Here is a 16,446-nt window from a genome sequence, read left to right on the forward strand (position 1 = left end):
TCTTTTAGATCTTATTATTTATTGACTGTTTAGTTGGATTTTCAACCTAATTCAAATGATTGTTTTAATTAATCAATTTTATTCAAACCCATGGTGGATTCTAACCCTAAGTATTCTCTTATATTGAATTAAGGTTCTTACACTATTCCAAATTACTTTTGCAATTTTCCAATTTACTTAAGCCCTTAGAATTTAGTTTTCTAATTAAATTAGATAAGTAGTAAAGAGAGATCATTAAAATTTGCTACACTTTGCCTAAATTAGGATTTTTAAATAAAAAAGATCTTAGTTGAATTTGATTCTTAGATTGAATAGAATATACGCTTATATATAGTGTTGGCTCCGAGGTCTAAGTCCACGGAAATCCTAAGTCCATTCCAGGCAACATTACATCATAGCTAGTATTCTAATCGATACAAGAATAGGATTCAAAAACAAGATTTCTCTTCCCTGACTTCGACCCGTATCTACACGCGATCCGTGCACTTGTGGTTATTTAATATCTCAATCAAGTTTTTGGTGCCGTTGCCGGGGAAGAGAGTTGCATTAGAATCTTAATTATTCGAAATGTTAGATTAGTAGTTATTTTTAGTTTAGTTATAATTTTGGTTTCTTGCCTATCCATCTCTCGTACTTGGTTTTCTTGTGTTTATGAGTGCAGGTTGGGTGCGAAACTCGACCAATCGACTAGAAAGAGCAAACCGGTTAGAGACGGCGGAAGACATCGCACCAAATCCGCATCAAGTAGTCATAGCGGAAGAACAAGAGCCGCCCAAAAGTTTGCGCGATCGCTTCTATCCGGCCCGAACCGCGCAACCTTCTTGCAATAGATTGCCGATTGCACAGGACAATAATTTTGAGCTAAAATCGCAATTTATCTCTTTGCTTCCTCATTTTCATGGCCTCCCTTCGGAGGATGCTTATTTATTTTTGCGTGAGTTTGAAGATGTATGTGCTTTGATTAAATTGCAACAACTTACCGATGATGCGGTAAAGTTGCAGTTTATTACGTTTTCACTCAAGGATGGAGCCAAAAAGTGGCTCAATGGCTTACCAACGAACTCCATCACCACTTGGGAAGAGTTCACCGTCGCTTTCCTAAAAAAGTTTTTTTCATTACATAAAACTAATAAGCTTAGGAACGATATTTTACAATTCAAACAAAAGCCATTAGAGTCATTTTCTAAGTTTATGGAGCGGTTCAAAGACCTACTCCAAGAGTGTCCTCACCATGGAATTGATTTGTAGCACTTATGCCAAATTGTTTATGAGGGCATAGATTACCAAACAAAGCAACATCTTGAATCCATGTGTCCTAACGGTTTTACATCTTTCACGGATGAGGCCGCGGCATGGAACTTCTTACTTGATTTGGCAGAAAAAACAAGAGAGTGAGAATCCACTCAAGACGGTGAGAGAGCCACTTCAAGTAAGGGATTTCTAATAGAGGGTACCGTGGCAAAAGAGACCCATCTTGATAGCTTCATCAAAAGGCTAGAAGCAATAGTTGTCAAAGGACCTTCACAAGTCAATCAAATTGCACATAGTGTTCCTATGTGTAGTTGGTGTCAAGCCACGGACCATGTCATGGAAGAGTGTCCAACTCTTGCTAAATTTGGTAATTCTAATGAGAATGTGAGTGCTCTTTATGCTAATAATACTTATTCTAGCACTTATAATCCGGGATGGAGAAATCATCCCAACTTTTCATGGAGTCAAGGTGGACCATCTAATTTCCAAGGCCAAGGCCAATTCGGCCAACCTAGGCCCACCTTCCCTCCCACTTTTGTTCGGCCATCCCCTTCCCCTCCTACTTTTCAAAATCCCATGATTAATAATATTTCAAATCAGCAACCGCCGGGTTTTCAAAAACAAGGAGAGTCGGCACGCATGGCTTCCTTAGAAAAAAGCATAGAACTTCTCACTAGCACTTTCATGACAAGCCAACACAACATGGAGAAGCAAATCTCCCAACTTGCCATGGCGTTGGATGAGAGGGAAAAGGGGAAGATGCCAAGTCAACCCGTTCCTAATCCAAGGAACGTGAATATGAATGTGAATCAACAGGTACCGCCAAATCAGTTGAATGCCATTCAACCAATTTTGCCGCCGCAAGAGCCCTCCAACGAATGTAATGCCGTATATGCTTTAAGGAGTGGTAGAGATTACCACAAGGAGGAGGTCAGATTTGAACCTTCTATAGATATACAAGATACATCTAAAGAGGTAAGAAAAGACTCCCCTCCAACAGGCTCGATTGCGGAACCCAAACACGTAAGTGAAGAGCATGCTGTTTCTCCACCTGCAAATTAGTATATGCCTAAAGCTCCTTTTCCAAGGAGACTTGCTAATAATAAGAAGGTGGATGCCATGGATAAAATTTTAAATGTGTTTAAACAAGTGCAAATTAACATTCCTTTATTAGATGCGATTTCTCAGGTTCCTACTTATGCCAAAGTGTTGAAAGATTTGTGCACACAAAAGCGCACAACTAATGTGCCCAAGAAAGCTTTCTTCGCCGCAAATATAAGTTCCATCTTGTCTCAACAAATGGTGGCTAAGTATAAGGATCCAGGATGTCCTACTATTTCTTGCACTATTGGTAACACAAATATTGAACATGCTCTTTTGAATTTGGGTGCAAGTGTAAATCTCTTGCCTTTTTCTGTATTTAAGCAACTAGGATTAGGAGACCTCAAACCAACCACCATCACTCTTCAATTGGCGGATAGATCAATTAGAACACCCAAATGGATGGTTGAGGATGTGTTAGTTAAAGTAGGTGATTTTTTGTTTCCCGTAGATTTTGTTGTGTTAGATACCGAGCCTGTTGCTAATATCAAGGATCAAATTCATATCATCCTTGGTAGGCCGTTCCTTGCCACTAGCAACGCTCTAATTAATTATAGAAATGGATTAATGAGATTATCTTTTAGAAACACATCGGTTGATTTTAATGTCTTTAGATTGGGTAAGCAACCAAATTTTCATGAAGAAATCAATATGTTGCATTCCTTTCCTGATGATATTGTTTCTAACTTTGCAATTGATTTTGATGCAGGATTCCAAGAATGCTTGGATGCAATAGGAGATGACTTCTTTTCTAAAGCTTTTGCCATTCAAAACGTGGAGCCTGTTGGACCACTCGCAACATCTCTTCCAAAGACATCAATCGAAGAAGCGCCACAGTTGGAGTTGAAGCCCTTGCCTTCTCATTTACGTTATGCATTTTTGGGTGATAATTGTACTTTGCCTATAATAATTGCTGCGGACCTAACCTCCCCTCAAGAGGAGGTACTCATTAAATTGCTAAAAGATAACAAGGAAGCCATAGGTTGGACAATGGCCGACATCAAAGGAATTAGCCCTTCGATTGTGCAACATCACATCCATCTCGTTGAGGGTGCCAAACCTTCAAGGGAACATCAAAGAAGGGTTAATCCTGTGATGAAGGAAGCCATCCAAAAAGAGATTTTATAATGGTTAGATAATGGGATCATTTATCCCATCTCGGATAGCCAATGGGTGAGTCCCGTCCAAGTAGTGCCTAAGAAGTCGGGAGTCACGATTATACAATCCGCCACTAATGAGCTTATTCCAATTCGCATTCAAACGGGGTGGCAGGTTTGTATTGAATACCGAAAGCTTAATGCCGCTACTTGGAAGGATCACTTTTCTTTGTCTTTTATTGATCAAATTTTAGAAAGGTTAGCGGGTCATGAGTATTATTGCTTTCTTGATGGATATTCCGGTTACAACCAAATTCCCATAGCTCCTGAAGATCAAGAGAAAACGACATTCACATGCCCCTTTGGAACGTTTGCTTATAGACGCATGCCTTTTGGGTTATGCAATGCACCGGCAACTTTCCAAAGATGCATGATGAGTATCTTTTGTGACATGGTGGAGACCTTCTTATAGGTTTTTATGGATGATTTTTCTATTCATGGCTCCACCTATGCCGAATGTTTGCATCACTTAAAATTGGTCTTAGAAAGGAGTAGAGAAAAGAACCTTGTCCTCAATTGGGAAAAGTGTCATTTTATGGTAAAAGAGGGCATCGTTCTAGGACATGTGATTTCTAAAGAGGGAATTAAGGTAGATAAAGCCAAGGTGGATCTCATTGTTCATCTTCCACCGCCCACAAGTATGAAGGATATTCGATCATTTTTGGGCCATGCGGGCTTTTACCGACATTTTATAAAAGATTTTTCTAAAAATGCTAGGCCTCTAACCAACTTGTTAGCCAAAGATCAAAATTTTGAGTTTTCCAAAGAATGCTTCGATTCTTTTGAGTGTTTGAAAAAGGAGCTAACTACGGCTCCCATCAATCAAGCACCTAATTGGACCGAACCGTTTGAAATTATGTGTGATGCTTCCGACTTTGCAATAGGAGCCGTGTTGGGTCAAAGATTCAATAAATTACCACATGTAATCTATTATGCAAGTAGGACTCTCAATGATGCACAACTCAACTACACCACTACGGAAAAAGAATTCTTAGCGGTTGTGTTTGCATTAGAGAAGTTTCAGTCCTACTTGATTGGATCGCATGTGATAATTTATACCGATCATTCGGCAATCAAGTATCTTGTTGGAAAGAAGGATGCCAAAGCTCGCCTCATTCGGTGGGTTTTACTTCTTCAAGAGTTTGATTTGGAGATTAGAGATAAAAAGGGTACGAAAAACTTGGTTGCCGATCACTTGTCTAGACTTCCTAATGCAAAGAATGACGAAGGTCCAATTAATGAAAACTTCCCTGATGAGCAATTGTTTGCTATTTCTAGTGAGCCATGGTATGCAGATATTGTGAATTACTTGGTTACAGGTGCTACACCGGATCATTGGACCAACCAAGACAAATACCGGTTTCACTCACAGGTAAAGTATTTCTTTTGGGATGATCCCTATTTGTTCAAAACTTGTTCGGATCAGATTGTCCGACGAAGTGTGCCCGATCATGAGCACCAATCGATTCTATCTTTTTATCATGATCAAGCCTGTGATGGCCACTTTAGTGCAAAGAAAACCGCGCACAAAGTTTTACAATGTGGCTTCTATTGGCCTAGTCTTTTTAGGGATGCTTTTGATTTTTGTTAGGCATGTAGATCTTGTCAGTCATTAGGAAGAGTTACAAAGTGAAATATGATGCCCCTCAACCCGATCTTAGTGGTAGAAATCTTCGATGTGTGGGGTATTGATTTTATGGGACCATTTCCCAACTCTTTTGGAAACTTGTATATTTTGTTAGGTGTAGATTACGTGTCAAAATGGATTGAAGCCTTTGCTTGCAAATCCAATGACCACAAGGTGGTGGTCAAGTTTCTTCAAGAAAATATTTTTTCGCGCTTCGGTACACCTCGTGCCATCATTAGTGATAGGGGTAAATATTTTTGTAATAGACCGTTTGAAGCTCTTATGAAGAAATATGGTATTACTTATAGGTTGGCCACCCCTTATCATCCTCAAACGAGTGGTCAACTAGAGGTTTCAAATAGGCAACTTAAGCAAATTTTGGAGAAGACGGTGAATCCAAACCGCAAAGATTGGTCCATTAGATTAGTGGATGCCTTGTGGGCTCATAGGACGGCATTCAAGACTAATCTTGGTCAGTCTCCTTACCGCCTTGTGTATGGCAAAGCTTGTCACCTCCCGGTTGAATTGGAACATAAAGCTTTTTGGGCTATTAAGAAACTAAACTTTGATTTATCTTCTGCAGGTGTTCAAAGGCGATTACAACTTTCTGAATTGGAGGAGCTGCGCAATGAAGCGTACGAGAATCCAAAGATCTATAAAGAGAAGGCAAAAGCTTTTCATGACAAACATATTTTGAGAAAATCGTTTCAAGAGGGCGAAAAAGTGCTTCTCTACAATTCAAGATTGCATATCTTTCCAGGTAAGTTAAGATCCCGTTGGGATGGACCATATGTGGTTAATAAAGTTTTCTCCCATGGTGCAGTCGAGGTTCTAAATTCAAGCAATGGTGAGTTGTGTAAAGTTAATGGTCAAAGATTAAAGCCGTTTATTGAGTTGTCAAAGCCGGATACGGAAGAGGTCATGGATCTCCATGAACCTTCTTACTCGAATCATGCCTAAACAAATACGGTACGTACCCTCCTTTCTACAATGCATAAATCAAGTATGGGGGGTAGCTTTTGTAAACTTTCTTTTCTAATATTTTCTATAGTTAAAGTTAGAAATTTTCTTTTCCTTTTATTGTTGGTATTTTTTTTTCAAATTAGAAAGAACTTGGTATTCTTAAAAGGAAAGTTGTTTTCCTATTTTAAGAAAGAAAGTTAGTGGATATTTTAATTGTGGAATTTGAAAAATTAGAAAGAATACTTTCCTTTCTTAATTTTATTTTTCATGTGGAATCTTTCTTTTAAAAGGATTTGAATAAGAAATAAAAATAGAAACTTGCTTTTTATATGGTATGGTGGAAAAGGAAAGAAAGGTTGAAAAAAATATATTTTTAGAAAGTTTACCTTTTGATTATAGTTTTGATTTGTAGCCTTTTTTACTTTAGCTATTAAGTCTGAAGGGTTTTTGTGCTTAGTTCCTTAAAGCCAACTGGCTTGAGAGCAACTGACTGAAAACTCCATACATGGGTCAATTAGAAAGCTTAATAAATCAAAGCATTGCACGTAATCAAAAGTAAAGGTTGAACTCATATGCATCAATGTCTATGATATATGCAAATCAAAGATTAGTCGGACACTGCTTAGTAGCCAGGGTGTCTGGTGCATGCGCTACATGTCATTCACGCCAAAAGCAGTAGAGGATTACAAAAGTGAGTTCTATTCTTAGAAAGTAATGGAAAAGTGTAAAGGATGGTGGACCATATAAGATTGTAATTTTTCTATTAAGTTTCAAAAATCAAATTTCTTTTATGGTACGATTACATTAGAGGCAAGTTTAAGGGAGCAAAGTAGGACAAATTCAAAAGAGGATTCCTTGATTAAAATATTTTTCTAATTTTTCCAACTTGGGATAGGATGCAAAGTTTAAGTATGGGGGTATTCTTGTTCTTCTATTTTGAGTAATTTATCAAAGAAAAAGGATTAGAGTTTTTTGGCTTTATTCTATAGTGAGATTTGGAAAGAAAAGTTTATTTTTAGAATTTTGTGTGTATATTTACAGCAAACACACACGAGACAAAACTCGTCCACTAGGGTAACCTATGGGTTTAAAGGCTTGTTGCACATGCTAAGTGCAATCGTGATTCCTACGAAAGTAAGTTAGTATTTTGTTTTTGTTTTTGTTTTTATTTTTGTATATTTTATTTTTGTTTGCTTGAGGACAAGCAAAGTTTAAGTATGGGGGAATCTGATGAGCACATTTATGTGTGAATTGTAGGTAGGAAAAGCATGCATTTTTATTATTTAAAGCGGTACTACTAAGGTATTTTATTGTTTTTGGTGTTTCAGGATATTTCTGAATTTCCACGGAAAATGGAACTAGTGTGAGGATTTTATTGGGTAAGGGCCATTCAAATTGTGACTCCACAATTGTACAGTTTAGATCGTTATATGGAGTTGATTTAGAGGCACAACCTAATTGCATTCCAGCCCAACAAATGAATGATTCGGGTGGGTGCAACCAATTTATGATGTGAACCATAGAATGGACAACTTGTATTCTCAAAACATTGAAGCATAGAGGAATGACATTTGTGGCTTATTCATTGAACGGTTCAGATCGTCCTATAGGGGTGCAATCAATTGACGGTTTGGATGATCCTATAGGAATGATTTGGGATTGTAACATATTTACATCTTGATCAATGAATTGGATGGCCCGGATCGGTTTGTGGGAATTGATTAGAAGAGACATCCTTTATACTGTGGCCCAATCTAACGGATGGTTAAGATCAGTCCATGAAAATGATTTAGGGGCTATGACCAATCCACAATTTCACCCATCAATGGTACGGTTTGAATCAATCCATGGAAATAATTTAAAGCACAATCAATTTATGGAAACGATTTAGAGGGTGTGGTTGATTATCATTATGTCCTAAAACAATGAGCGGATTAGATCAATCAAATGGACAGTTAGGATAGTCCTATGGGGCTGATTTTTGGGCCCATGAGTACTTCACATTTTGACCCATTTAATTGACGATTTGGATCATTCCAATATGTGGTTTGGTTGCTATTAGGGGATGTAAAGGTGGGTTCCACAATAGAGAGCACTTTTATAGAAAGAAACCACCAATTTTGGAGTTACACTAAAAGGGCATTCATGGAAATTGCATGTAAGAGAGCAAGAACCGACCATCACCTTTTGGCATCTTGCCACTAAAAAAATTGTCCAACAAACATGCATATACCCATTCTTGCTCCCATGTGTTGGATTTGAAGAAAATAGCATTTTCTATTTGCAAACATATGCATGGACATGTGGGGCCCACTTTAGTTGGACAAGTCTCATCTCATAGATAAAAGATCAATGGCTAACTAAGAAGTTTGTTTTGGGTTAATTTTCAAAGAGAATCTGTGTTGGAGTTGGATTCATAAAAGCAAAGTTTATAAAAGGATTTTTGGAAAGTCCCTACCCAGAGATCGTTCAGCCCTTTGGAAATCGGTCCCACTATCTCTCATTGTTTTGGCGATTCTGTGTCTTACCCAATTTGGAATGCCCATAATTATTCTTAGAATTTGAGAAAGACACTAGCCAACGCCCTATAAAGAGAAATATTTTCTGTGTAAAGAGCAATTTTAGGGATGAAATATTTCTGAAATATTGATTTTTATCATCATTGAAATTTCAGCAATTTTTGCTATATGAAACGGCAAGTTTCTATCATCTATTCTACAAAAAACACAAGATGTATAAAAATTGATGATTCGGCTACTGTTGGAGGGGGGAGTTTCTTATAAAGTGGCTTGTTTGGAATTTTCTCTCCTATATTTAGAAATCAGCCCCTTCTGAAATCACTTCCTTATTTTTAGAAAGCAGCTTTTGTGGGAAACTTTGGGATTCTAAAAATTTAGATACTTGCAATAACACCTACTTCATGTCCCCTAAAAAATTGGCAAGACTATCTCTCTTTCTAAAAGTTATTAACGTATACCCTCCCCTTGCTACGAATTTTTTTTGGCAACACTTTCTTTTCTCAGGATTTTGGGGATTATATTTTCGGTACTCTCTACTCTCTCTTTAATCTCTTGCTCTCCCATGCTCTCCTCTCTCTACTTCTCTACCACTCTCAAGCTCTCTCACTTTTTCATATTTTTTTTGTTCTCTAGTTTGTAATACTTGGAATTTTCATCAACAAAGATCTCTCCCACTTGGAAATTTGGTTCAACACTATTATTCTTCAAGTTTATGTTTCGGCACCGTCATATCTCTTGGCAAAGGATTCAATCATTGTGAAAAGACTAAGTGTTCTTTAATTTTTATTATTTCTTTCAAATCTAGTTCAAGGTATTTTTTGTTTAATTTCAATTAAAAGAGAAAGTACTTTGTGTTTTATTTTACTTTTCAAGTTCTTAATGACAATTCAATTCTCTATTCTCTCTATTTTCTGTGTTTCTTTCCCCTTCTCCATGAGTAGCTAAACCCATTATACTTAGGGTTTAGATGAAGCCATGGGGAAGGAGAAAGAGAAGTAATTAAAACAAGTGGCTTATATAACAAATTATGTAGGGTTTTGTTTTTGTACAAATCCCAATCATCCATGCCATTGGCTTTCCCCTTTCGTATGGATGATTGATGATTAACAAAGATTAAATTTTATATAATTAATATAAATTAGAGGGTTAATTCAATTGAATACTCATAAATAATGACATCTTTTAGATCTTATTATTTATTGACTGTTTAGTTGGATTTTCAACCTAATTCAAAGGATTGTTTTAATTAATCAATTTTATTCAAACCCATGGTGGATTCTAACCCTAAGTATTCTCTTATATTGAATTAAGGTTTTTACACTATTCCAAATTACTTTTGCAATTTTTCAATTTACTTAAGCCCTTAGAATTTAGTTTTCTAATTAAATTAGATAAGTAGTTAATAGAGATCATTAAAATTTGGTACACTTTGCCTAAATTAGGATTTTTAGTCAATTCCAGGCAACATTACATCATAGCTAGTATTCTAATCGATACAAGAATAGGATTCAAAAACAAGATTTCTCTTCCCTGAGTTCGACCCGTATCTACACGCGATCCGTGCACTTGCGGTTATTTAATATCTCAATCAAGTTTTTGGCGCCGTTGCCGGGGATGATTGGGATTTGTACAAAAATAAAACCCTACATAATTTGTTATATAAGCCACTGTAGACACCCCATTTTGATCGTACCCTAAACCTCCCATGATTGTGTGAAACCCCATCAAATCAATTAGGTAGGGTCCCAAACTTCACCCTAAGCTAGATTAGAGTCTCAGCAAGGTCTCTGCGAAATTTCGTCGAAATCCGAGCACGTTTGCCTAGCAAACGAGCTGAGATGATGTCGTCGTGCAAGTTCAGAAAAGGGGGGTGATTTATCCTGGAATGGTGTCAATCCGAATCCGGAAAAGACACGTAATTTCGCGCGTCTATCAAAAATTCGCGCGCTCATCAAATTTTCGTGTGCTTCATCAAAGTGGAGTGCCAATATCAATTTCAAATTATGTGTATAATACGGATTTAAGCTCATTTAAAAAAAAAAAGAATTTCATTTTCGTTTTAGAGAGAGGAGCTCTGGATTTTTCTAGAAAGAGAAAGGGGATCTCGATACTTTGCCTTCTTCGATCATCCTCCGGTTTAACTTCGGTCATTTCCGATCGGAACTCCGGCCACCTCTCCGGCAATCCTCGGTCATTTTCTTTGCTCTAGCCTCTTCTTTTTTTCTCCGATCTTCTTCTCCTATTGTCTCCGGCCAAAACTCCGGCAATATTCCGGCCGTTTGTCAGAAGATCCGGTGGCCTTCTTTTAGTTTTTGTTATCATTTTCCTATTTTTCTGTTACATCAAGATCTGTTTTCTAAGCTAGAAACCCTAACTTTGAACCATAACTGTTTCGAAATCTTAGATCCATACCTCTAAATCGTGTTTTTTTTTACTTAAAAATCTTTTGATTGATGATTTTCTTCACTTTAAACCAAGATCTGCTGTCATCCTTCGAATAGTCCTCAGATCCAATTTTTCGAGCCCTAAATCAAGTTCATTTTTACCTCATTCGAATCTCTAGTTCATGAATCAAACCTAATCTCTTTGTTGTGCTGAACTGAAAGGAGAAAAGATCAAGAGACAAGCTAATTGCATCACAATCTGATTCTATTTGAGGTTTTCTCACTCTATTTTCGAGGTAATCCTCTTCATGATTATTTTAATTTTTAAGATCAATGAAATCTTGAGATAATTGCTTTTTGTTTAAGTAATTTGTTCTTATTTTACATGTTATCTAGAAATTCCTATGGAAAATAAGGTTCTAAAAAAATTAATTTCTTTAAATATATCATACCTTTATATATTATGTAAAAGTAACATATTTCTTTTTTTTTTGCAAATACCTTGGACGGAGGATGGCTACCTGAGTGAGCATTATTATTATTATTATTTTTAAGGATTTCTATGGGTCATTATCTTATTGCAGATTGTGTAGCATTGATTTATGATCTAGTATTCATGTTGTTATCTGATGATGCATTATCTCTATTCTAAGCGTCATTGTTGAGAAGATGGTCATTCGGTCATTAATCTGTGCTGTTAATGCTTACTTATAAATTATTTCTTTTCATTGATTTGAGGCGGTATAGTTTATCTGGTAATTGCAAATCGATTTTCTATCCAAATCCCTGAAAGAATTAGGTAATTTCTCTTTTCTTTGTATTATAGATTAAATCTAATCGTATGGTATTATGATTGCTCTCCAAGAAATTAAAGCACGACTTAATTTTTGTGGGCAAATGAGTATATCATATTTTATTGTTTAAAAAAAAATTTGGATATACTTAACCATTTTTTCTTTTATCATAAGGTCTGTACCATATTTTTTTTTAGAAGTTGTGATATCTGTAGTATGATGAATGTATAAGTTGAATGTGATTTCCATTGTATAAGCTAATGCTTTTTATTAAGTTTGTGATTTATAGTTATGCAAGTCGATATGTACCTGTGCATATGTATGTAAGAGTGTGGACATCCTTTGTGTATGTGGCCGTGGTTGTGTGTATACGAGTATCTAATGCATAATATGTATTGGTAAGTGATACAGGTTCAGCCCCTATTTTATTCTTGATGTAATGATGTTAGCACTTTTATGTTTTGGTATTGGTATTACCCAAAATTGTGTTGTGGCACTTATTTCTTTTGATTGTGTGCTACCCTGTTATTGTGGAATGAGTTATCAATGTTGTAATGGTATTTGTCAGCCCCCATCTTACTATTTAAAATTCAAGGAGATGTTAAGCATAATGAGGCCAGCCCCTAATTTGGCCACAGTTTTTCTGCACAATTTTAGCTCCCTGTTTGGTACATTTCAGCCACGTATTGACATTGCGCAACCTTGGTTTTCTATAGATCAATCCCAATCCTTTACACAAAATTAGTTCACATTTTGGTCCAATGATTACCCCAAGTTTCTGCCCATAAATTTCCCATGTTTGGTACACGTTTTAAGCTCATTTTTTTTACACAAGATCATGCACACAAATCTGTCCCTGTTCTCTAGGTAGAGATCTCTTACCTTGTGGTTGGCTTTGAAGTGTCTGATATTGTTTTTACTTCATTAGGCTACCTAGCGGCTGGTCTGGGCTAACTAATGTTGTTTATCATGCTATGATTGCTATTATTACAGGTTGTGTACTCTTTAGTTATAAGTCTTTCTTTGCTTAGTACTTGATTTGTTTATATAAGAATTGAATGGAAATTTGAGATTGCCTAGTAGTTCTTTTCTGCTCTCTTGGTGGACTAACGCAGTCTTCTAGACTTCTTTAGATACTAGAACCTGTACTAGGAGGCATATCCTGTCTCATTAGGAAATCCTCCTTTGGAGGCAAGCCTCATTTTTAGCTTAACCTCAGGGAGATTGCTTTGATTTTGATAAATGGTGTACCCATAGGAGGCATGCCTTGCCTCATTTAGAGAGCCTTTGAATCATTCGTTTGTGTGGTGATATTATCGGGGGAGTCTTTGACTCATTTGATCTTTATTGATGTTATTAGGGAGTTATCTGTCTTGGTTTTGTAAGTAATTAGCCTTTAGAAGGCCTGCTTGGCCTCATTTGTAGAATCCTCTCTGAGGTTGCACCTCAATTTGTACCTCTGTTAATTAGAGACCAATTTGGTCAATTAGTTGTCTTAGCCTTGCTTACCCCTTGCAAGGGCAATGATAAGGATACTTGGAGCCCACCTTTGTGTATAGGGGGCATGCCTTGCCTCATTTACAGAGTCCATGTCTGGAGACAAGCCTTGTCTCATTTAGAGAGTTCCCTCTTTAGGAGGCTTACCTAGCCTCATATTAGAGCCCCCCTTTTCTTCTAGAGAGAGTCTTTGGCTCGTTCCACCTTATTATGGTAGTATTAATAGCGAGTCTTTGGCTTATTTACCTTCTTTTAGCCGTGTTATTAAAGAGTCCCTGACTTATTTGCACCTCTCTTTGATGTTATTAGTTAGGAGTTTTTTTTTCCATTAGAGACTAACTCAGTCATTATAAAGCCTTCCCTGTTTGAGATCTTAGATTGTTTTCTCTGTTCTTGGGGCGCTAACTTTCTTGCTGTGGTTTGTCTCTTTGAGACGCTGGTTGCTTGTTCGGGGTTTCCCCTTTGGCTTTAGGGCTTTGCCCTAGTTTGTGGTTGTACTTGCGTGTCCCCTTTAAGATTGAAAACATTTAAAGGTTCGGAGCATTGGAAAAGCTTTAAAATCTAAAAACATTAGAAATTTAAAGATATCAAAAACATTTGAAAAATATTAAAACCCTTAAGTCATTTGGAGTGTTAGGTTTTAGTTAGGAAAGTTCGATTTTCGAACTACGTCGGCTTGATCCTCTTCCACGAGGTACGTAGTGCAGCTTGGGATTCTTATCCCAGGTCCAGCCAAACCTTTAAAAATAAACATTTTAAACTAAAAAAAAAATACAAAAAGCTCTTCAAAACCTTTTCAAAAAGATCTTCCCTTAGAGTTAAGATTTTGTCCTAGACATTTAGGGTGTTTTAGAGTTAGGAGTCTGTCCTGATTTGTTGATATGGTGTGTCCTGTCGTGTGAGTGTCCCTAGAGTTAGGGCATATAGAGAGTCCTAAAAATTACAATTCACATGAGCTTAAGTAATTGTATAAAAAAGCTTTAAAAATTAGTCGAGTCTAGTGGATCGAGTCTAGGATAGCGGTTCTAGATGGTTAGGCATAGTAGTTTAGAATAGAGCATCGAACTACGTTGACTCTGATTCTTCCCGAGGCCGGGATACGTAGAGCAGCTGGGATGGACGGCCATCTTGGTTCGAGTCAAGTCGCATTAGAGTTAGGACTTGTCTTGTCCTGTCATATATAAGATTGATTTGTGTTTTATGTTTTGATGTGTTTTTTTTACTTTCTTGTACTGATACTATACCTTTAACTGTAGCTTGCATTTGTATGTCCACAAGAACTTAGACACCCATTAGACATGTCACTCATAACCTAGCTTTGCTTAGGTGACACATTTTTCATTTCATTTTGTATGCTTATTTCTTTATCCTCAGGAAATGCATGCTTAGGTAGACGATTCCTGAGAATTGTTCCTATTTCATATGATTTTCGCCCGAAACTCTTTGAAGTTAATAATAAATGGCATAAGAGACCAAGTGCTTGCACTCGGACGAATTGGGGGTGCTCTCAGACCTTCTCCATTCGTAATCAGGCACGAACCCATATATATTTCTGGTTATCCATGGTATACAGAGCATATTTTTGTTTAAAGGATCCATGGCCGTATACCGTGGATGGCGACTCTGAGTTTGTTTAGATACGTTTCGAATCCGGACTTGTTCCCAAATCGAGATGTATCTCTTTTATATCGCCACTCGTGCTATGCTATGAGGGTGGCAACCGTTTCGAGAGTTCCTTGGTAGAGCTCTCCTTCACACGTGGATGATCCAAGAGGCCGCTGGGGGCTCGTCCCCCACCTCTCTCCCGGATCGGGGTCCACAGGCTGGCGACTCTGCCGGGGAGTTCTTGAAACATTGCCGAACTCTGTTAAAATGCCATTTGTTACTAACTTTGAGGAATTTTGGGCTAAAATCATTTTAAATGGGAACTCTGTCGTTAGAATCCAGGGGCACCAAATAAGTACGTAAATAAAACAAGGGTTCACACACCACTTTCATCCATGCATATGTTATCTGTTTTGTGGTTATTTTCTGCTATGGTTTGCTGTGGATATACTATCAGATGACCTATTCGAGATACTATGAGTAGGAGCCGTGAGGGCTATACCCGCCTTCTAGTGCCACTGCACCACTAGTATACTCAGCACCTGGACACTTCGTGTGTAAAACGGACATAGTTCGTACACTGGACTCTATGTCACAGTGTACAAGTAACTATGCACCCGGCCAGGTGGACCTCACAACGGTACCCCTTCTATATATTGCATTGTCCTCTTGTTTGCATATAAGGACGAACATGTGTTACTTACACTTGTGGAGCCTAGAGTTAGGGGCCTTGTCCTATCTATAGATTAGGGTAGCATGTGGCTACAGACGCAGTCGTAGTACACTCATCAGTCTGTCAAGAGTCAAGATTTTCTTGACTTTGCTAAATTAGACTAGTGATGGTGCCCCTGGTTAGGGTGTATGCATGTATATATACTTATATTTATTGATTATTAGATTAGGGCCTACTTATTTAGTGAGGTTCCTTATTTAATCCAATCAATCATATCAATCAATTTTTCAGATTTAGACCTAGCCATGTGGCTCTTTCTTTGTCGCCCTTGTGGCTATGGTCTATCTTTTGATTCATTCATGGTAAAGTCGATCCTATTAGACTCGGGCCTACTCTTCTTGTGAGGTTTCCTTGTCTAAGTCTATCATTGGTATCAGTTCATCTTTCGGATTTGGACCTGGTCAGTGGATTCTATTTTGACACTATTATGGTCATGGTCTCCATCTTGTTTCGTTGATGATAAATTCAATCTTAGTATTTCTTGATTCTTAGACCAGGACCTACTTCTTAGTAAGAGCTTCTTATCTAAGTTGATCAAATATATCCATTCATCACGCAGATTTTAGATCTGGTCCTTGACCTTACTTTGTCATTCTTATGACCATGATCTATCATCCAGTGACTATCAATTTGATCCATGTTTTACCCTTGGATCCTATCGAGATCATTGATGGAAAAGTTTGATCCTGTTTGTATCTTACCTGTATCCTTTGAGCATATGATTTATTGTCAATACCTTTCCTTTTGTATCTCAATATTTAGAGTCGACCTCATTCTCATTTTATTTACCTTCCTTGATTATCAGGTGATTTATC

At 37.3% G+C, this 16,446-nt stretch overlaps 1 non-coding gene across 1 annotated transcript; it reads right to left on the reverse strand.

Annotated features, from left to right (window-relative positions):
• Positions 1-1,131: 1,131 nt before the first annotated feature.
• LOC143856848 (small nucleolar RNA R71) lies at positions 1,132-1,238 on the reverse strand. Its single transcript, XR_013238391.1, has one exon. It is a non-coding gene; the product is annotated as a small nucleolar RNA R71 (small nucleolar RNA).
• Between the last annotated feature and the right edge of the window lie 15,208 nt (positions 1,239-16,446).

The sequence above is a fragment of the Tasmannia lanceolata genome, unplaced genomic scaffold (genome assembly GCF_043159265.1).
Source record: "Tasmannia lanceolata isolate RefF3 unplaced genomic scaffold, GAP_Taslan_0.1 ptg000023l, whole genome shotgun sequence".
NCBI lineage: Eukaryota > Viridiplantae > Streptophyta > Magnoliopsida > Canellales > Winteraceae > Tasmannia > Tasmannia lanceolata.